The sequence below is a fragment of the Schistocerca cancellata genome, chromosome 10, assembly GCF_023864275.1.
Source record: "Schistocerca cancellata isolate TAMUIC-IGC-003103 chromosome 10, iqSchCanc2.1, whole genome shotgun sequence".
Taxonomy (NCBI): domain Eukaryota; kingdom Metazoa; phylum Arthropoda; class Insecta; order Orthoptera; family Acrididae; genus Schistocerca; species Schistocerca cancellata.
Window position 1 is genome coordinate 89,588,152 of NC_064635.1, and position 22,465 is coordinate 89,610,616.

The 22,465-nt window shown below is 34.5% G+C and overlaps 1 protein-coding gene across 1 annotated transcript in view; it reads left to right on the forward strand.

Moving 5' to 3' along the window:
- The window catches only part of LOC126106534 (zinc finger protein 3 homolog), a 578,052-nt gene that overhangs the window by 494,890 nt on the left and 60,697 nt on the right, over positions 1-22,465 (forward strand). The window lies entirely within an intron of this gene.

Below are 22,465 nucleotides of genomic sequence, written 5' to 3' on the forward strand. Positions count from 1 at the left end.
CCAAAAAACTTACTTTTATATTTTTCAATTTCCAAAATTAATTTTGATATTTTTGGCTTTTGCAAAACACTTTTAATCATTTTATATCATTAGTTTTGGATACAAAGCTATTAAAGCTGTTATTAAAACCAAACCATTAACAAACAAATGATCATCTTGGTTATGTATGTCTATTTCTACAACATATATATCTGTTAACTTTGGTTTTTGTTGTTTTTGTTCGTATAAATTCCTTTTATATTTTTCAATTTATGTGTAATTTGATCAAAATGTATGTCATCTTCTATTTTAAACATTTCTGCTTACAAATTAGCTGTATAGCCTTTATCATAAATTTCTATTAATTTACTGACTTGAGCTTCATCATGTTTTTTTTATATTTTGGTCTATTATTATTTACAATGTAATCTTTAGTTTTTTCATTAACCTCTATTGGCTTGATTTTTATTGTTGATTGTTTTGTATTATTGTATTTGTCAACTTGTTTGCTAACTATATCAACCTATTTATAATTACCTTGAAGAGCAAATTTTCTCCTTTATTTTGGTATTGTGTTGAATTTTTCAACAACTCTAAAGTCATTCAGAGAAAGTGTACAGTCAATAGCACATAAATTCTTATATCATGCAATACTAGTTGGAGGTGAGTTCAACCTGCCTGAATAGACTGGGATGTCTATGGATTCATTGTGGGGGTACAGACCAACAGTCATGTGAAACACTTTTGAACATGTTTTCTGAAAATTACCTTGAGCAGCTAGCACAGGGTCCACACACAATGGAAATAACTTAGACCTTGTAGATACAAATAGGACAGATCTCAACAACAATGAAAGTATAGCAATGGGGATTAGCCATCATAATTATATTATAGCAACTATGATTATGAAAGTTAATAAGTCAGTCAAGAAGACTACGGGAGTGTTTCTGATAGATAGAGATGATAAGTAATTACTAACATCTTACTTAGACTGTGAATTAGCATCACTGAGTACCAATAAGATGGATGTCAGGAATTATGGCAAAGTTAAAGTAGACTGTAAATTGGGGTCTGGAAAGTTACATGCCTAGTAAAGGATGGAAAATGCCCACCATGTGTTAATAACGAAATTCGTAAGATGCTCAGGAAGCAGAGGATGTTGCACTCTAGGTTAGAGAGTGGATGCACAAATGTCAACAAGCAAAAGTTGGTAGACATTCATGCATTTGTGAAAGGATGTATATGTGTAATGTAGAACAACTATGACTATCACACCTTATCAAAAGATCTGTCAAAGAACCCAAGAAAATTCTGGTCATGTGTAAAATGAGTAAGCAGGTCTAATGCTTCCATTCAGTTCTTTTTTGAACAGTCTGATGCGGCAGTTGAAGGCAGCAAAATGAAAGCCGTAGTTTTAAATTTTATATTAAACAAATTGTTCACACAAGTGAAACATACCATCATTTGACAGACAGACTCATGTGTGGACAACATAGAAATAAGCATACCTGGTGTAGAGAAAGAACTTCAAAATTCGATAACAAATAAAACACCAGGTCCAAATGGAATCCCAGTTCGATTTACTAAGAATATTCTATGCCAGTGGCCTCTTACCTAGCTTGAATTTATCATACTTTCGCACCCAGCACAAAGTCCCAAGTGACTGGAAAATGCGCATGTGACTCCAGTATATAAGAAAGATAAAAGAATGGATCCGAGAAATGACAGACCAATATCCCAAACTTCTGTTTGCTGCAGAATCCTTGAACACATTCTCAGTTCGAATACAATAAACTTTTTGACGCTAATCATCTTACATCCACGATCAGCATGATTATTAGAAAGTTTTGCTCATGCAAAACTAAGCTTGCCCTTTTCTCATATGACATACTGAGAATTACAAGTGAAGAACAATAGGCAGATCCCATATTTATAGATTTCTGGAAAGCATTTGACAAGGTGACCCACTGCATCTTGTTAATAAGGGTTTGACCATATTGAATAAGTTCACAGATTACTCTGAAATAATAGATGACAGTATGTTTCCTTGATGGCGAGTCTTCTCAGAGACAAGGCTATCGTCAGTGCTCCAGGGAAGTGTGATAGAACTGCTGTTGTTCTCTGTACATGTAAATGATTTGGCAGACAGGGTGGGCAGCAATCAGCAGTTGTTTGCTGATGATGCCATGGTGTACAGTAATGTGATGAAGCTGAGTAACTGCAGGAAGATACAAGAACACTTCGATAAAATTTCCAGTTGGTGTGACGAATGTCAGCTAGGTGTAAAGGAGACCACATATAGAACGCTGGTAGAGCCTGTTCTTGAGTACTGCTCAAGTGTTTGGGATCTGTACCAGGTCATATTAAGGAAGACATCGAAACAACGCAGAGGATGGCTGCTAGATTTGTTACCAATAGGTACAAACAAAATGTAAGTGTTATGGGAATTGAAGTAGGAATCCCTGGAGGGAAGGTGCTATTCTTTTTGGGAAACACTATTAAGAAAATTTAGAGAACCGGCGTTTGAAGTTGACTGCTGAACGATTCTTCTCCCACCAACATACACTCCGCATAAGGACCACGAAGATACAAACAATTAAGGCTCATACGGAGGTGTCCAGACAGTGGTTGTTCCCTTGTTGTGTTTGTGAGTGGAACAGAAGGCGAATTGACAAGTAGTGGTACAGGGTGTCCTAAGTCATGCACTTCATGGTGGCTTCTATCTATGTAGATGTAGATGTAAAGCCTTTAATTCTGTAAAAGTTGAGTAGTGATTAATTTCATATTTTTAATAAGTAATTGAGAATCTCTGTTAAAAACATTTTTATCACTATTGGTCTGTAAATATCTAAAATATATGAGTTTTAAAATTTTTTCAAAACCTTCTGAAGTATTTTTGCTAGTTTTATCTTTAACTGGAATACTCTAAGCAAACTTTGAAAAAACTTCAATTCAGTTAATTAGTATTTATATCTGTTATTTACTTTTGAGATATCTTTCAAGTTTTCAGAATCCATTTTTTACTAAATCTCCTTGCCACAAATCGTCTTTACAACTAGAAATAATAACTTTAAAATTTTTCATCATTTTGTCTAATATAGTCATTATTTGTTCCTGAAAATTATTATGCTGTGTCCCAGCACCCACAAATTTTTAATAAATTTACTATTTTTATTTTTACTAACTGTATAAGTACCATCAGTTTTTTGTCTTCCATTTTTTGCTGTTGTTCTATTTGGATTATGTGCATCAGTAAATTTTTTATGTTTCAACACCAGATATGAGTATGGTTATCTATTGATACAAGATTCAATTTCACCAAATGAAATTACTTTTACTTCTATTAAAACAGTTGTGCCTTTGTTTTTTAAATTTACAATTAGAAAATTTGGTTTCTGCTATATTTTTATTCATTGATTAGCACTAGCTATTTCATAAAGATTATCAAACACACGTAACTAATTATTGAAATCATTAAATGATAAATATTTATCCATATTTTGACCAATAACAAAAACATTGTAAAGATAAATACATATTCACAATTGTATTTTTCTTGTTCATTTACAGTTATAAATGAAATTCAGTATTTCATCAATAATATATCTTATTTTATAATCTCTGAGTTCATCTAAGGCATTATTATGTGTTGAATTGGTGTTACTTTTCTTTTATGTTAATCTTCCTTTTTCTGATAATCTTCTGTAGCCCTATTATAAATTATATTTCTTTTATTGAATTGTGTTAGATTAATTGTATACTCACGTTTTGTAACAATATATTTAGTCCGTTTTCTGTATAATTTTTAGTAAAGTAATTATAAAATTGTGTTAAAATATTTATATGTTTATATATTCAGCTCTGTAACATAACCTGCCATAGCTAACTCTCATTTATTTTCGAAATATTCCTTTTCGACAGCATCATTGCCACTCAATGGATCTACAACATCAACCAGTCTTCTACATTAAAATCAATAAATGTCCTTATTGTTTAAAAGTATTACCCAAATCTTTACAAAATTATTTTCATTTGTGTCTTGTTTTAATAATTGTTTATTCTATTTCTTCTAAATTTATTTGTTTATTTATTTTGAATTTTAATACATCATTAATTTTTGCTTCTGTTCCTAATTAATGTTTAAGAGATTTTGAGTCTGGTTATTTATTAATTTTTAACTGTATTTCTATTTCTTGTTTATTAATATTCTATCCTATTTCTTTATTAATTTTTAATCTAATACAATATTAATTTATTTTTCATTTATTTTTGATTCTAAGGCTTTTCTAATTCATCATATTTTATTGCCAAAACTATACATTGATTACATTTAAAATAGTACTAAAATTATAATTATCAGATAATAGTTTTAACACAAACATAAATATCTACAAATTACTTATTAGTTTTTTCTTTTGGTATTTATAGTATCAACCATTTTGCCCATTTTTGTAATTAATTCTTTTGGAATGTCGGCAAAAAATGATTTTAAAAAATTTAGGTGTTCTTTGTTTAGTAATAAGAAATTCAATTACTATCGGTGTTGTCACAAATATTGAAATTAAAAATGCCACATTCAAATTTTGGATTTATTAAGTAATTCATCAGTCACAAAAATGCCTCTAAACTATGACACTTTTTTAATGCTTACCTGGATCTTCTATATCAAAAATTAATATAGTTTTATTATATTTTTTTGAAATTTTGTGTTCCCTATATTTATACTTCAACACCCCATCTAGTTTGTTTCTTCTCTATTGCTAAATTATGTGATTTTGTTTACCCAATTCTGTATGACCTTATTGCTTAATTATTATAGCAGCTGCTCTACTCTATTGAACTGACAGCAGCTGAATACGGTAATGCAGCTAATAATAAAGCAAGAAATTCTCCCTCATGTTTGTTTTTTGTTAAACATTCTATAACTTTTTTCACAACAGGAATTCCAAGGATTATAACTAAATTTTCGCCAGTTTGGTACCTCTCGTTATTTCTGAATATCTCTTTAAATTATCAGTACTATTTAAATGTTCATTATTAAACTTAATTTTCATTGGATGAAGTTTATTTTATTACTTGGTAGCATCGAATATTCTATATTAAAATTATTCGTTTATATGGAATAAAATGTTATGAGACTTCATAAAGTGAATTAAATAAAAATAATGAAGAAGTTATGTCATTACCTTATTAATAAGTTTTATAAAATATCTTATTTAAACAATTTATAAAATGATCTTATTTAAAGAAAGTTATAATACTCAGCCATTTTGATTGAGTTCCACAGATAATTTTCTTTTACCGAACATTGTTCTTAATAAAGCTGGTGTGAATTTTTCTCCTAATGAAGCATCATCAGCACGCATTCTTTGTTTTGCAGGTAAGTGAAGCTGTGTATCTGCTTCATGTCTGTTCCCTAATTTTTTATTATCTCCGTGAAAAATATCACATTCAGTTACAAGTTTGCCTAATTTCCTTATTTGTTGATCATATCTAGTTAATCTTCCTTCTAAATTTGTTCCTGGAACACAATAGTTATCACCAGCAACGTGATTTTGAAATGGTAATACACCAATTAAAAATTAGTATACCTTCACCATATTTTTCTCATTTCCAGAAAGTATGAGGGAAATTATCAAAAAAAGGAATAAAGTTATGTGTACATTTTGAATTTTTAACAATAAAATCATTAAATTTATTTGTTGCTACACTACCTTTACCAGTGTGATAATTTTTATTTCCAGCTATTTCTTGTCCATGAATAATAGTTAATCGATTAAATCTCTTACATCATTGATCCAACTATGTTCAGCTAGGTATTGTGTGCATTTTTTATTAAGCATACACCTGTTTTCTCATGTCTGCTGATAATTTCAGGAAATAGATTTTAACAATTTGTTTTATGTAATTATTATATTTGGTATCTTTACTTGATTTTATTTTTTTTCTGTTCTTTTCAGAATTCAATGCCACTGAATGAAATAACATATCTACATAATTTAATAAGTCAGTACTGTAAAGTTTGTTGCCCATATCATCCATAGTAATATGTTTTTAATTTGAAAGGTTCATTAAACCACCTGTATGCACCTACGTCTTTCACCAGCTGTTAATTTGTCTCTTTCGAATTTTACTGATATTTTACCAATGTATTTAAATGTACCAGTAGGACTTAATCCTAAAACTTGACTTCCACTGTAGGTTTTATTCTCCTGCCTTCTTTCACTTACGTTTACTTTTTTACATTTGACACAGTCAAGTGTGCTTTAGCAGTCGCTTGTTCATCTTTTACCTTTTTCTATTTTTGATGTCTTCACATTTATTCAATACTTTTTGTTGTGGTTCACTTAATGTGCAATCATATTGTGTAATTGATGGCATACCATTAAATTCTGCTAAATATTTATGATGGTTGTAAGGAACCATTTGTTTTTAGACCTTTACATTTTCTTGTATAGCTTTTAATACATCATCACCTAAATCTTGGATTCTGTGTTTATCTCCTTCTGTTGCATCAGTAACGGGTTGACCTTCTTTATATTATTCATATTCTGTTCTAAGTTGTTTTCTTCATTTTTTAAAAACATTCCTGTAATTATTTTTTATTTTTATTTTATCTGGCTGTTTTAAAAACTTCAGGGTCATACTTAGCAAACATTTAATGAAGATAAAACAATAATTTAATCTTTTAAGGGTTTTTGGTTTATATTTTTGTTTTATGTTTTACATTTTTAGATTTTTTACGTTTTCACATTCTTATGCTTATATACACTCGTGGAAATGGAAAAACGAACACATTGACACCGGTGTGTCAGACCCACCATACTTGCTCCGGACACTGCGAGAGGGCTGTACAAGCAATGATCACACGCACGGCACAGCGGACACACCAGGAACCGCGGTGTTGGCCGTTGAATGGCGCTAGCTGTGCAGCATTTGTGCATCGCCGCCGTCAGTGTCAGCCAGTTTGCCGTGGCATACGGAGCTCCATCGCAGTCTTTAACACTGGTAGCATGCCGCGACAGCGTGGATGTGAACCGCATGTGCAGTTGACGGACTTTGAGCGAGGGCGTATAGTGGGCATGCGGGAGGCCGGGTGGACGTACCGCCGAATTGCTCAACACGTGGGGCGTGAGGTCTCCACAGTACATCGATGTTGTCGCCAGTGGTCGGCGGAAGGTGCACGTGCCCGTCGACCTGGGACCGGACCGCAGCGACGCACGGATGCACGCCAAGACCGTAGGATAATACGCAGTGCCATAGGGGACCGCACCGCCACTTCCCAGCAAATTAGGGACACTGTTGCTCCTGGGGTATCGGCGAGGACCATTCGCAACCGTCTCCATGAAGCTGGGCTATGGTCCCACACACCGTTAGGCCATCTTCCGCTCACGCCCCAACATCGTGCAGCCCGCCTCCAGTGGTGACACGACAGGCGTGAATGGAGGGACGAATGGAGACGTGTCGTCTTCAGCGATGAGAGTCGCTTCTGCCTTGGTGCCAATGATGGTCGTATGCGTGTTTGGCGCCGTGCAGGTGAGTGCCACAATCAGGACTGCATACGACCGAGGCACACAGGGCCAACACCCGGCATCATGGTGTGGGGAGCGGTCTCCTACACTGGCCGTACACCACTGGTGATCGTCGAGGGGACACTGAATAGTGCACGGTACATCCAAACCGTCATCGAACCCATCGTTCTACCATTCCTAGACCGGCAAGGGAACTTGCTGTTCCAACAAGACAATGCACGTCCGCATGTATCCCGTGCCACCCAACGTGCTCTAGAAGGTGTAAGTCAACTACCCTGGCCAGCAAGATCTCCGGATCTGTCCCCCATTGAGCATGTTTGGGACTGGATGAAGCGTCATCTCATGCGGTCTGCACGTCCAGCACGAACACTGGTCCAACTGAGGCGCCAGGAGGAAATGGCATGGCAAGCCGTTCCACAGGAATACATCCAGCAACTCTACGATCGTCTCCATGGGAGAATAGCAGCCTGCATTGCTGCGAAAGGTGGATATACACTGTACTAGTGCCGACATTGTGCATGCTGTGTTGCCTGTGTCTATGTGCCTGTAGTTCTGTCAGTGTTATCATGTGTATCTGACCCCAGGAATGTGTCAATAAAGTTTCCCCTTCCTGGGACAATGAATTCACGGTGTTCTTATTTCAATTTCCAGGAGTGTATTTTTATGTTGTCATGTTTTATGTTGTATATTGTTGAAAAATCATTTTATTTATATACTTATGTTCTGTAATTGTAATAAATTCAATTTATCATTACTCAAATATCTACTATACATTTCCTTGAAATCATCTAACTTAAAGTTACCAGCAAACAACTCGTAGTATACCAGTTTTGGATGTGTTATCTTCTCTAAAAATATTTTAAAAAATATTTCTAACTTGTTGTATTGGTCTTTTTGGACATATGTAGAGTAAACGAAAACAATCTATTCCTTTATGTCTACCTTATGTAAAATGGTCCTTAACTACATCTTGATTTTCGAGGACAAAATCACCAAACAAAGCAACTGAATTATCTTCATGTTTATCTAAAGGTACAATTTTGTCATTGTTTTGAGTGAAAGCAAAGAAGTCAAAGATGTCATCTATATTTATTACCTTTTCTTACACATTTTCATAAATTATTGATATATTGGTTGGTCTAAACTTTTAGAATAAATATATCATTGATTAATTTTATCCCAGTTTCACTTTCCTGTAGATAAAATATATTTATCATTCACTGATGTTGTTACACAACCTTCACTTGGTCCTATTGTAGAACATCGAATACAAATAGGCAACAGTTTGCCATGCACATTTTTAATTTCGCTTCTGAAATCTAATTTTTGGTTCTCAATCAGTTTTCATTTAATTAAATAATTTTTATTAATATTAAATGAGCTGCTTATTTCAATGAAAAAGTAATTCAACAGATTTCAAAGAAGAATTATCTCTTCATATGAGAAATACCTATAAAAATGTTTTTAATGAATTTTTTTAAAAACAAATATGACTCAAAAAGTATCATATTGGTGTAACTGTATTAAATCCTAGTGGGCAATATATCTTTAAAAACTTAGAAAAACTTTTTCATTCTATAAAATCTTATACACACACACACAAGATGAAGCTTTAAATAATGTTGTTAGTGAGTGTGATGTTCAAATATACATTGGTGTAAAAGATAGTGTTGGAGAAGTTTTAGGCTTCAATAATCAATTTACTGAAGCCAAGAAAAAATATTGCTAATAATTTACCAAAGATTATTGGTTTTGAATCAATAAATTCAAACTATAATTTAACTGATGTGAAGTTTGTAGAGGAAAATAAACACTTTCATCAAGAAACTAGTATTATTCATTCTTTTAGACATAATTTATAGTGTGGTGCTCTTTTATTGCATAAACCAAACTATCCTTAAATTTTTCCAGTTCATGATATAGAAACTCAGTGTTTTGAAATAAATATTATTAATGAAAATGACAGTTTGATAGAGTTTTATTGTACTAATGTAACAGTCAAATTAGAAGTGAATTAAGAAGTTTTTAACTTTAAGAAATAAATTTAAGAAATGTTTAATGTATAGAAATAAATTAAAATCATGCTCAGTTTAATATGAGTTTTAAAATTATTCAAGCTCATGCTTCATATTATCCTCCACATGATGGTAAATCTAATCAAATATTAAATGGTAACTATGTCCCAAAATTATTTGCTTTTGTAACTATAAAAGAAGGAAATAATATTTGATGAAGAATAGAACATAGTCCTGTTTCCTCATCAGTTTTATTAAAGTTTACTTTGTCTCTTATTGATATAATTTATGTGGAAGGACAAGTGCTTAATAACTGTGAAAAAAATACATTCTTTAGAAATGTTAGGAGGTGTATTGAAAGATTAAAAACAAGTAATGTGGAAAGGAGATTTAACTATTATTTCTGCATCATCTTCAAGTGCTGAAGATTCTATACCGAGATGGACTTATTTATATCAAAATTATTTTTTATCAAAAGAAGCTAAAATTATAATTGAAAATATTGAATTTCGAGTTCATGTTTTTAAATATGACAAAAATATGAACCTGTATTAGAGGAAGAAATGTTACAAAATCCTAATATGCGAATATTTTTCTATAAATTATTACTTCAGAAATGCCATCTGAATATAGCAGATGATTGTAATTTAGCAAAGTTTGATATGCCTTAGTATATTTTTGTTGTTTTTCAAGCAAATCTATGAAATAATGACTTCCATTTTTTATTTATTTTTTCCATTTAAAAAATGGAAGGAATACAATTTTCTCACAAGGGACTTAGAAATTAGACCAGAAATAAATTTTTAAATACTTACGATTTATTTTGTGATTCAAACAAGTAACAGAATTAAAATAAAATCATGACCTGAGAATTTTTAAATATGTATGAAAAATTTTATCTTTACATATTTTCTAGTTTCGATATTAATATTTTTTTAAATAATGAACGATAAACTGCAATTTTTGAAAATTTTTCGTAAATGATTTAATGGTAAATTAAAATTGTGCATCATATATAACAATAGGCAATATGTTGATAATTCTCTCCTTTTATATTCATAGATTTTTCACTTACTCCTTAAATATCTATATCTTCTTCTCATAACTAGGAAAAACTCATTTGAATAAGTTGAATGATGCAATTTAATTTATTTAAATAATCAAATGGACTTCATGTTTTAAACTTCTCAAACATTCTGTAATTGAATATGGTTTAAAATAATATTTAAAAATATTACATTTAACTTGTTCATCCTTTGTTTTATTAATGCTCTCAACAAAAACATTTTTGTCAAATTTAAACCTGTCCAACATATTAGTCATATTTTATTTGCTGACATTGATAACATAATCAAAAAACCGTTTTATATTTTTTGTATAGGGTATGAAAATTTGAATACTAGTTTTGGAGAACTAATTCGTAAGATACAAAATTTATGAGTTTTGAAAATGAAGAAACAAGTTTATTTTTGCATAGGTTGCCAATATTTTAATACTTGATATGGGAAGTGAAAATTTGAATACTAGATTTGGAGAGGTAATTCATAAGATAGAGAATTAATTAGTTTTGAAAATGAAGAAACAAGTTTATTTTTACATGGGTTGCTAATATTGTAATACTTGATTTGTGGAGTTAATTTAGAAGATAAAGAAATTATTATATTTTAAAAATGAAAGAAATGAGTATATTTTTTTAGGTTCATATTTTAAGAGTGTAAATTTTGTAAAAATTTTTCGTCCATGAAAATTATTTTCATCCAGTTTTTTAATGTTCAGTTGAAGATTTGTAATTTATCTGATTTTCAGTCATTTTCGTATTTGATTAAATTGATAATTTAACTGACTTCTTCAGTCAGTTTTTTACATAGGAAATCTTTTTTCTAGTAGGTGACATATGAAGGCCTTATTTCAGTAGTGGTACAAGTCCATTACCTCCGCTTTTCTGTCTACAATGCTTCTGAGAGTAATGATCCAAACAAACAGAAAGAAAGGTTCATCTCTAGCAAGAAGCCATATGGTTGAATATAATTGGTAGTTCAACTGCAGATTTTTCAGCGCTCATTTAACTTTAGGACTCTGTATCTCAGAATGAACAAAAATGGACCCTTACCACTATTGAAGTAAGCTGTTCACTTGTGCTGGCCCTCAATTTTTTAATCGGTTAAAATCTAAAAAGTGGGGCAAGGACAGCAAACATCAGCTAGTTATATTACATCTTTTGACAACGTTTAGACGTGAGTAATAGGAAAATTATATTATTGATTGTGAGGAAGTTGTCACAGCAACAATGACCAAAGTGGAAAGAGCAAAAAAATTCAAGTATATAATAAATAAGATACATAGGCAGTAATGTTGCATATCAAGATTTCAAAGTATTCAATCCTAAGAAAGAGAATGTAGTGGAACTGTGGCTTCAGTTTAGAATAATAATTGATCAAACTAGATGTGGAATTCATCATAAGGGGGACTTTTCTTGCTACACAGTCTTTTAAACAAATTGTTAATGCATCTATTACACAGTATGTATGTATAAATAGTAGAATTGGTCTTTAGAGAGAAATTTGCTAAATTAGACTTTTTTTCAAAAGGGCAAGAGTGGAAGCTTGAGCCACTACCATAGCAGACTGTTACTGAAACACATCTCACATATCCCAACGACACTCAGATTACATGTAAAAGCTGTCAGTGAAGCCAAATTCGAAGTGGAAATGTTGAACTATGATACCTGATGTTGCTTTACAGAAGAAAATACAGGAGCACTTCCTGAATTCACCATCTCACTAGCGCAACCTCAAAGGTAGGTGATGTGGATATTAGCGTCAGTAACTGTGAAAAACGGCATTCACAAATAAGTATATTCTGACCTCAGACATAACAGGTACCTCTAACAGAAATAGCTCTTCCATGCCAATTAGATTCAGCAGTGCATTTTGCCTATGTGGCAGTGTAAAGGCCACAATTGAAAGCAATCAGGTGGATGTAGTATCTCATAACTCTGAAAAGTGTTAGTACCATACCAATGTTCATCTACAAATATTGTGAGTGAACTTAGTATTTCTTGGTAGGAAGGACACAGCATGTTGTCTTGTATTGAGACCCATTGACAGGTGTTGAAGTAACTTCAGGCATGACCCAGATATATAGCCCTTACCATTATTTTGTATATTAGTGGTCTGACAAAGACAATTAGGAGTAATGCCAGTCTTTCCAAGTAATAGAGTTGTCAATTAAAAATCTGCACAAATATTTGATGTGATCTTAAAAAAATTGAAATGGTGCATAGTTTGGCAACATGCATGTAAAATGTCACTCATTTTAATTGCCAAAATTCTAATAAGTTAAGTCATGTAAATATGAGGATGTAACAATTTGTGGGGATATGATATGGAAAGATCAATCAGTCCCATTTATATGTACAGTTGTGGATGGAATTTGGTTTATTTGTGGAATTCTCAGAAAATAAGTTGGTTCTATGAGGAAGATTTCTCAGAAAACACTCATTTGACCCAAAATAGAATGTTGTACAAGTTTGTGGGACCTATACCAAATGGGACCGACTGGCGATATCGCCTTTATAGGAGAAAGGGAAGCACAAATGAGGACAGATTCTGTTCAGCCCACGTGAGAGTGTCATGGAAATATGACAAAGTTTTACTGGGAAACATCTGAGAACACATGCTGACGCTCTCTTTAGCAGTGTTTGTTATACAGGGTCTTTTGTTTTTATGATTGTTATTTGTACCTATTACATTTTACTTTGTAGCCAGCTGCATCTCTGTTACCGCTGTGGTCATTTAAGTTAAGATCTAGCAGCCTTATGCAAGATCTATGGATTGGTTAAGCATTGTTTACATGTTTTGGTATTTTAAGTTTTTGAGTATTGTGTTTTCTGAGGTGCAGGTTGCGTACCAGTCAAGCATCTTTCTAGATGAACGTGTAGAAGCAAGTAAAAACTACACTCAGGCTGGCCAATGTACCAGACCATCGGTCATTAATGACCTGTGCAGATTCTATTTGTTTGTGGTGCACCTTTCTCTCTCACAAAACAGCATGGTTTGTACTAAGGTATACAAGTGGCTTGAGAAGTTCCAAATACAAATGACAAACAAGGAAGCCAGGAACATGCAACATTTTCCAAGTTTCATATGAACTAGGAAGACGTGTTTGTCCTAATTATAACACATTTGGAGCCATGTAAACTGCTATTCCACTGCTTGATACGTGAACAGACGATAGAAAAAACCCTTCTTTGTCGCACAATAGACGTACCCTCTGTACTTCACTGGCGGTTGCAGAAAATGGGTAAATGTAGAGCAGTGTGTTCATGTCAGTAGTGGGCTATCGCTTACAGACTCAGAATTGTGGAATTTGCCATTGCTGTAAAAAAAGTTCAGACAAATAGCAGACTGAACGACTGCAAGGTTCCTAAATGGCTCTGAGCACTATGGGACTTAACTTCTAAGGTCAACTTAGAACTACTTAAACCTAACTAACCTAAGGAAATCACACACATCCATGCCCGAGGCAGGATTCGAACCTGCGACCATAGCGGTCGCGCGGTTCCAGACTGTAGAGCCTAGAACCGCTTGTGTAGGGTTCCTAACATCTATGTGTACACTTATTGTAAGACTAGTCCATTTAGTGGTCTTAGAAATTAAGCAGCAACCATGAAATAAGTGGTAAAAGAAGGAGTGTTTTGAATAGGTAAGGTTTATATTACATCAGCAAGTATTTAATAAATTAGGACACTGCAGAGTAATTTGAGAGTAGTGGCACCAACTGTGAGAATATCATCCAGATTGTAAAGGACATATCATGTGTTTCTCTACATCAAAGCTGAAACAAGTAGAGAGTTTCCGGAATAAGAAACTATTCCCTTGCTTGCAGATGCAGTCTGTCATAAGCTTCACACTCTGGGAAAACGTTGATTTGTAGATATGAGAGACTGATCACATATTATTTGAATACTCTGCCCACATAGAAGATACATCACAAATATAATTACAAATTAATCATTTATTTGGCAACGTTAGAAATAAGGAAAACTGGAAGCTAATGGACTAAATTGAAACTCAGTTTCAAGAAAAAGTGCTTAAACATACTAATTCGTGCACCTGGATCACATACAAGTGAACATATGAAGCCATTTACATTACAGAACAGCATAATGACAAACCTAATATAGAGATTGAGCTGGATAGTTGGCTGTAATCACTGTCTGATTTAGTTTCAGTTGTGTTCATTCTTCTACAGTTGTGGTTTAGTAAATATGTTGTTGAAGTAGTTCATTGAAATATGGAGTTTAGGTCAGTTTAAATTTTGTAGAAGGAAGCAGCGTCAGAATAATGTGTGTTGGTTGGTGACCCACGTTATATGGTGCTACTCGAACTAATGAACTAGTAGAATTATTAAACATATTTTTAAAATGTGTTCAACACTTTTTGTAGTTCTGTAATCAGAATTTTTAGCTGTGGTAATACTAATTTTATATTTAGGTATTCAGCGATTATGTGTGTGGAACTGTATCAGTCAGTCAACAATTAAAAATAGTAATTAGGTTGTAGATAATACAAGAAGTATGTAATTCGATTTTCTTGGTTATTGAATATCAAGTAAGGCTGATGTAGCTGTCAGCATTTCTAACAGTGCGACAAATGCCTGTTCAAAATTTCAAACAAATCTCTGATATATCTTTCTCTATCAGTCCTTCTTTATTTAAATACTGTTTCTTTGGTATCTGAAAGAACTACACAGCCCTCTCTTAGTGCCACTACTGTTCCATCATCCACCTCTGGGTAAAAGTTTTTATGCACTTCTGCATGACTGAGTTCCTGTCGTTTATACTAGTCTAAATAATGTGGCTCCCTAGCGTCTTTTGTGTGGTAGAATAGCTGTGAATACCATACCATAACATGTACACACATGTCAGTGAGTTTCAAGAATAGGGATATTTCAATATAAATGCATGTAGTATCCATTTGTGTGCTCTAACCCCACTCAGATAATTTTTTATATGTGGTGGAGATTTTTTCACTTACGTGGAGACTATGTGAACGTGCCTCCACTGATTTTATCTATACAGACTAGCTGTGTAGAGCGCAGCTAGAACTTTAACATATGTAAACAGGAAGATGCAACTGTCGACTGTTTTCCAAGAAATTTGTTTCTGAATATTTTATGCATGCTTGTACACTCTTTTTTTAGGGATTGCACAGTCGAGTGAGTAAGCTTTTGATTTCCTCTGGTCAGATATTCTTAAGTGAGTGATGGTGTTGACAGATTACCATGAACAATACCAATCCTTACAGTAAAATAATATAAGATATTTTCATATATTATCTAGGATTACAGTACCATGCATTTGCAAGGAGATTCAACTATCAGCATTCCTCCATCCTTCTAGATCCTTGTTGACAATTAGCCACATTTCTCTCATCTAATTGTGGACAGTGGTTGATGCAATTACTGGCCTATGGTTATAATAATGTGACTCAACAAAATATTCTTCACATTGTTATCAAAGAGTCATTGTTAGATATAAACAGTGACTTTTCAGGCAGTTGCCCAACTTTTGCCTCACTTAGTTTAGTAAAAGAATGTGGCACTCTCACCTATGAAATAGAATGGACATCATTTTGAATGGATCGTTAAAGCAAAGCTCACAAAAGTAAAGTCAGTGACAACTGCCTGTGTAGCTCTCATTGAGTCACAAATGATCCACTCATCACAGTAATGATAACATGTGGCATTACATTACATGGACAACAAAACAAAAGCAGCTGCATACTAGGTGTTACAGAATTGATTATCAAAGAGCATTGCTTTTTTTATGTATCAGTTTTTTCACATGTCATTCATGTTCCCTTTCTTGCATGTAATTGACTATTCCTCCTTCAGCCACAGGTATCATAGCCACTTCACTGTAATTGTACTTTTTACTATGAAAATCCTGGCTGCACTGACTGATACTCTGTGAACTTTTTGAGCTTTGATTTTTGGACTATTAAGGGCAGTTATCTGTCAACATTGTATGATATTTGTAGAAGTCAGTCGCTGATACTGTTTTCAGTCACTAACGCTAAGAGAGGTTGATTCCATTGCCTCACAGTGGCACACAAGTGTTCAATTACACATTCTTATTTTTCCTCACTGGTATCATAAAGTTGAAATTCAGACTGTAGATGCATTGAATTGTGTAATGTACAACATTCTACAGAACATCTATGTTTATTTTGACTCCAACCACAAGTAACATTCCATCATCACAGTACACCACTGAATTCACCTGCTGTACAATATAGTCACAAAGAGAAACCGTCATTTGTGGGCTATAAATTTGTATGATATTTTACATAATTGTTCATCACTGAAAAAATGGACTTCTGTATCTGCTCGTAGTGGTGAACACCAGAGGTTTTGAAGAAACTGACGTAGGAGCTACCTGTATCATTCACTTCATAATGAGTATAACCATTTTTTAAAGTGGACAAATGTATGTAGACTTCGTACTCTCAATTTGCAGACTAGACTTAATTCTTCCTCCGTGTTTTCAGGAACATTTTGTATTTTGTGGGATGTACAGTTAAAAATAGGCATTCAGAACTGTTAATAATTTTATTTATATTACATGGAAGATATGTCTAGGCAAATCCTGTAATTCAGAATCTGCAGTTTGTCTAACACTTTACTATGCGTTTACTACAAGGCTCAAATTAATTTTTGCCTATGGTCGACTATATACGGTAAAACAGATATCTTCAAATGATGTAAAACTGTAGGATAATATAATGGCGAAACATAACAAATATTAGTTACTGATTATGAAATTAAAATAGAAATTTTATTATTATTGTTGATTTATTATATGTCAAACTAATAATTCTCTTTGTTATACTGAAATATCTATTTTTCATGAAGAATATTTTAAGTAAGAGAAATAGTTTCTTCCTAATTGGATGGCAGAGATGAACCAAATGCCAATTATTGCGAGTATAATATATGTATCACAGCCCACTGGAGACGCTATACCATTAGTTATAGTCTTCAGGAATAGATATACTTGGCTATAAGTCAGACCACAACGTGTTTCTGGATCAAAATAACAAATTAGTTGGCAGCTACTTATTTCCATGGCAACAGCCAGTAATTTCCAAGAATGTTTGTCTGTCGAAGCCGCAGGTTCCAAACGACAGATATCGAACGTGCGATTGTAAATCGATCCCGCGACTGTGGTGGCAGGATTCTGAACAATGTTTACAGTGGTCACTATAGCAACAATAAAAGAAGAGTGTTGACTAAAATACTTATTATTAAGAAGGAAATGACTTACCTCACTCGTTCTCGGCGCTGTTGCCATGAGAAAGTCCATTTGACGTGTATGCTATCGGAAGCATTCCCTTTTTGGCATAACCTTCGCTAGAGTGCCTATGTCACGTAAAAATAGGTGTAGAGTGTCACATGCATCAAATTTTTCTGGCAACTGCAAGTTATGGAAATACAGATACTGAAACAAGTGGTGTTCGTCTCTTCCTCCTGGATGTCCTTCACTTATTTCCTCAGCCGCTTGGTGTTCTGCGTGTGCACACTGAGATCATCAGAAGACACGAACTCTACACAATGATTCAAAAACTCTTTTTGCTTTCAGTGTCTTATAGGATTGAAAGCTGTCTATAATCACTTAGCTACTGGGCGGTGTAAAGTGCTTTATCAAACTGGCTAAAGTCATTTTGTCTCTGGATAAAACTCTTGTCACAAAGCACTTCTGATGCTCTCGTTCTCTACAACCAAATACCCAAATATGTTCGATTTCATTCTTTAAGAGTCGTCCTCTCAGCTTTTTTTCTTGCTATGTGTAATTAGTCCACTTCAACAACTTTATTTAGTCCACTGATCGGTACACTGTTGTTCATCACTATTACACAACACACTTCTCAGCAAAATCCGAAATAGTCGCACACAGTATTTGTAGATAAGTCATTTTCCAATGTTTTTGCTCACAGGGTGTAGTCCCTAATCCAGCAAGATACAAGAATTACGCTGTTCTGGATTGATAATTTTGAATAGTCGATCCATGTATTCTTCCTGATAGTTTTTATTTACCACAATTTCCGCGATGAAATTGTAAACATATTTCACAATCAGAACTCTTCTTACAAACTTGTGTAGTCCTCACCCCACTACAGTCTACACAGTCCCCGGTTTCGTCATTCGGTATTAGTCCATATTTCCGACAAAAATTCAAACAATTTTCTGCATTACATAAGCATGGAATTAACGTTTTTCGACGTGAGGTACTCGGTCGAAGAAACGTCTACTACCGCAGACATCCCAACTCACTATCGACATAAATCGTGTAGGTTTCCCTAGCAACTCACAAATAAATTATCATAACGCACGTCACCACAGTCGCGTGATCGATTTAGAATCGCACGTTCGGTATCTATCGCTTGGAGCCCGCGGCTCAATAGGCAAACATTCTTGGAAATTACCCAACAACCAATCAGGGAATCATCTTAGTTGGTCATATGTCCTACTGTGTCCACCGTTTTCATTTCACAATGCTACTCCAGATGTCAGATGCTTGTGATTTGTAACGTAAGAATTATGCTTTACTTATGGCGTCTGCGTTTTTCTGTGTGCGGTATGTTTATTTTATGTATCATAACACAATATCCTATATAAGCTGCAAAAGTTTACAGGAAAGTCGCAAGATCACTGTTACTATCCTCATAAGCAAACCCAATAACATATGTTAAGTTCTGTGTGTCATTGTATCTAGAATGGAAAAAGCTCATCTGTGAAAAACAAGAACTGATGACATCGCTGATTCCCATGTTCAACTTTCAGTAAATCACTTATTTGGATTCAGATAGTTTTGCAGCTCATATTGTGCAAGCAAGTTTAAGAGCAACATTAATTTTTAACTAACATGTAAGTATTGCGCCGAAATGTTCATTTGTCATCAGAGATAAAAAATAATACCTTTGCTTGTTCCAGTAGTCAAATTATGCCATATGTGTAGCCTAATAGAACCAGAGTTATAAAACCTGCCAATACTGTTAGGATGGTGTAGAGAGCGTGCTTCTGAGAAATCAGGAGATTTTGCTCCTCTACTATTGATGCACTTCTTCTATGGTGGGACTGTGCTCTAAGGACCTAGGACTTAAACAGGAAGATTAGAAATAGTGATTTTGAGGTTTTAAATGATTTATGTTTATAGCAAACAAACATTACAAAATCCTGGATTAAGAACATAAGTATAGATTAGTGCCAAGATCATCTTCAAGAGGACGATATTTTTCATGGAATATTTTATGTGTTAGGTAATATTCTGGAAATAATGAGAAGGCACTATGAGTGTGGAAGTAGTACTTTCTCATTGACATCTTTGTCAGATAAGGAAGTGGTTGATTCGTGGCAATCAGTGTGGGAACTAGAAGGAACTCCAGATCACACATTACTAGAGTGCTCTAAGTAAATACAGTTTGTCTCCGTTTGGAAGCAATCATTATACACCAGATATTTTTTGGAATGGTTAGAAAATTAAAAAGTAAAAAAAGAAATCATAGATTTTTTAAAAAGTGCTGAAATTGAATATATTTGGCACTTGAAATGGTGAACAACTGATTGGTCATATGTATTGCAACAAAACATACGGACAATCCAGAAGTGAAGATTGTAACTAAAATCATTCCTATGATCTTTCTTTGGTTGTGAAATGGTCTGAACCTAGAGGGGTGCAGAGAGAGGCTGTGTGGCGCGAGGGAAACAGTCATAAGTACCAAAATATCTTTATTAAGGCTTTCCATACTGGTTCAACATCGGCAACAGCAGCGTCGCTGAGGCGTCCAACAGTTTTCTGTATGAGTAAGTGTCATCCACCAGTGCCGATAGAGTGTGGCGTTGGCTGAGCATGGATGCATGACGCAACTACCTATATCAGCGATGATTCCAGTCCCAGCAGCCAGCTACAGCCACGAGCATAATGGCTCAGCTCACACCCTCAGTGCTGCCCAGCCAGGTGGTGAGCAGTGATGTAATGGCTCTGACTCACTGCTCCATGATAATGGCCAGCAAGCTGCTTCCCAGGCCAGGTGCCGGCTCGATGTGATGGTGGCTCCAGTTCCCATGCTTTAATGTAGGACTGCCCTATCACAGACTCAGGTTGTAGAGTATGAGCAACATTCCAGATGGTTCCTGTAGCATCATAGCTCTGTTCCTGTAGAGGTGCGATACTAACACAACTGACTTTGGTACAAGATGGTTAGGTATTTATATGGTTTCAGGCCATGCTTGCTTTGCCTTTGCTGTGCGCTGTGGCTCATATGTTGAACACTTCCTTAATGGCTGATGTGGAGGGCTTCCACCTTGTTTTGCCTTTCCCCTGCTGTGTCAACTGTTTCCACACCTCACCAGACCAACTCACCTCATGGTGTTGTATTTTTCAAGGCATAACATCTGCACTGGAGGACAATATTATGAAAATGGAAGAGGATGTAGATGAAGATGAAATGAGAGATATGATACTGCACGAAGAATTTGACAGAGTGATGAAGGACCTAAGTCGAAACAAAGCCTCAGTAGTAGACAACTTTGCATTAAAGCTAGTGATAGCCTTGGGAGAGCCATCCATGACAAAACTCTTGGTGAGTATGATGTATGAGACAGGTGAAATATCTTCAGACTTCAAGAAGAATATAATGATTCCAATCCAAAAGAAAGCAGGTGCTCACAGGTGTGAAAATTACCAAACTATCTGTTTAATAAGTCACAACTGCAAAATACTAACACGAATTCTTCACAGACGAATGAAAAAACTGGTAGAAGCTGACCTTGAGGAAGGTCAGTTTGGATTTCATAGAAACGTCGGAACACACGAGGCAATACTGACACTACGACTTATCTTAGAAGATACGTTAAGGAAAGACAAAACCTACGTTTCTAGCATTTGTAGACCCAGAGAAAGCTTTTGACAATGTTGACTGGAATACTCTCTTTCAAATTCTTAAGGTGGCAGGGGTCAAGTACAGAGAGTGAAAGGCTATTTACAATTTTTACAGAAACCAGATGGCAGACATAAAAGATGAGGGGCATGAAAGAGAAACAGTGGTTGAGAAGGTAGTGAGACAGGGTTGTAGCCTATCTCCAACGTTATTCAATCTGTATATTGAGCAAGCAGTGAAGGGAACCAAAGAAAAATTTGGATTAGGAATTAAAATCCACAGAGAAGAAATAAAAAAACTTTGAGGTTTGCCGACGACATTGTAATTCTGTCAGAGACAGCAAAGGACTTGGAAGAGCAGCTGAACGGAATGGACAGTGGGTTGAAAGGAAGATATAAGATGAACATCAACAAAAACATAACAAGGATAATAGAATGTAGTCGAATTAAATTAGGTGATGTTCTACATCTACATGGTTACTCTGCAATTCACACTTAAGTGCCTGGCAGAGGGTTCATCGAACCATTTTCATACTACTTCTCTACCATTCCACTCTGGAATGGGAAAAAGGAATACCTAAATCTTTCGAGCTCTGATTTCTCTTATTTTATTATGATGATCATTTCTCCCTATGTAGGTGGGTGTCAACAAAATATTTACGTATTGTGAAGAGAAATTTGCTGATAGAAATTTCCTAAATAGATCTCGCCGCAAAGAAAACCGCCTTTGTTTCAGTGACTGCCACCCCAACTCGCATATCATATCAGTGACACTCTCACACCTATTGCGCGATAACACGAAACGAGCTGCCCTCCTTTTCACTTTTTCGATGTCCTCCGCCAATCCTACCTGGTAAGAACCCCATAACACGCAGCAATATTCCAGCAGAGGACGGACAAGTGTAATGTAGGCCGTCTCTTTAGTGGGTTTGTCGCATCTTCTAAGTGTTCTGACAACAAAGCGCAGTCTTTGTTTCGCCTTCCCCACAATATTATTT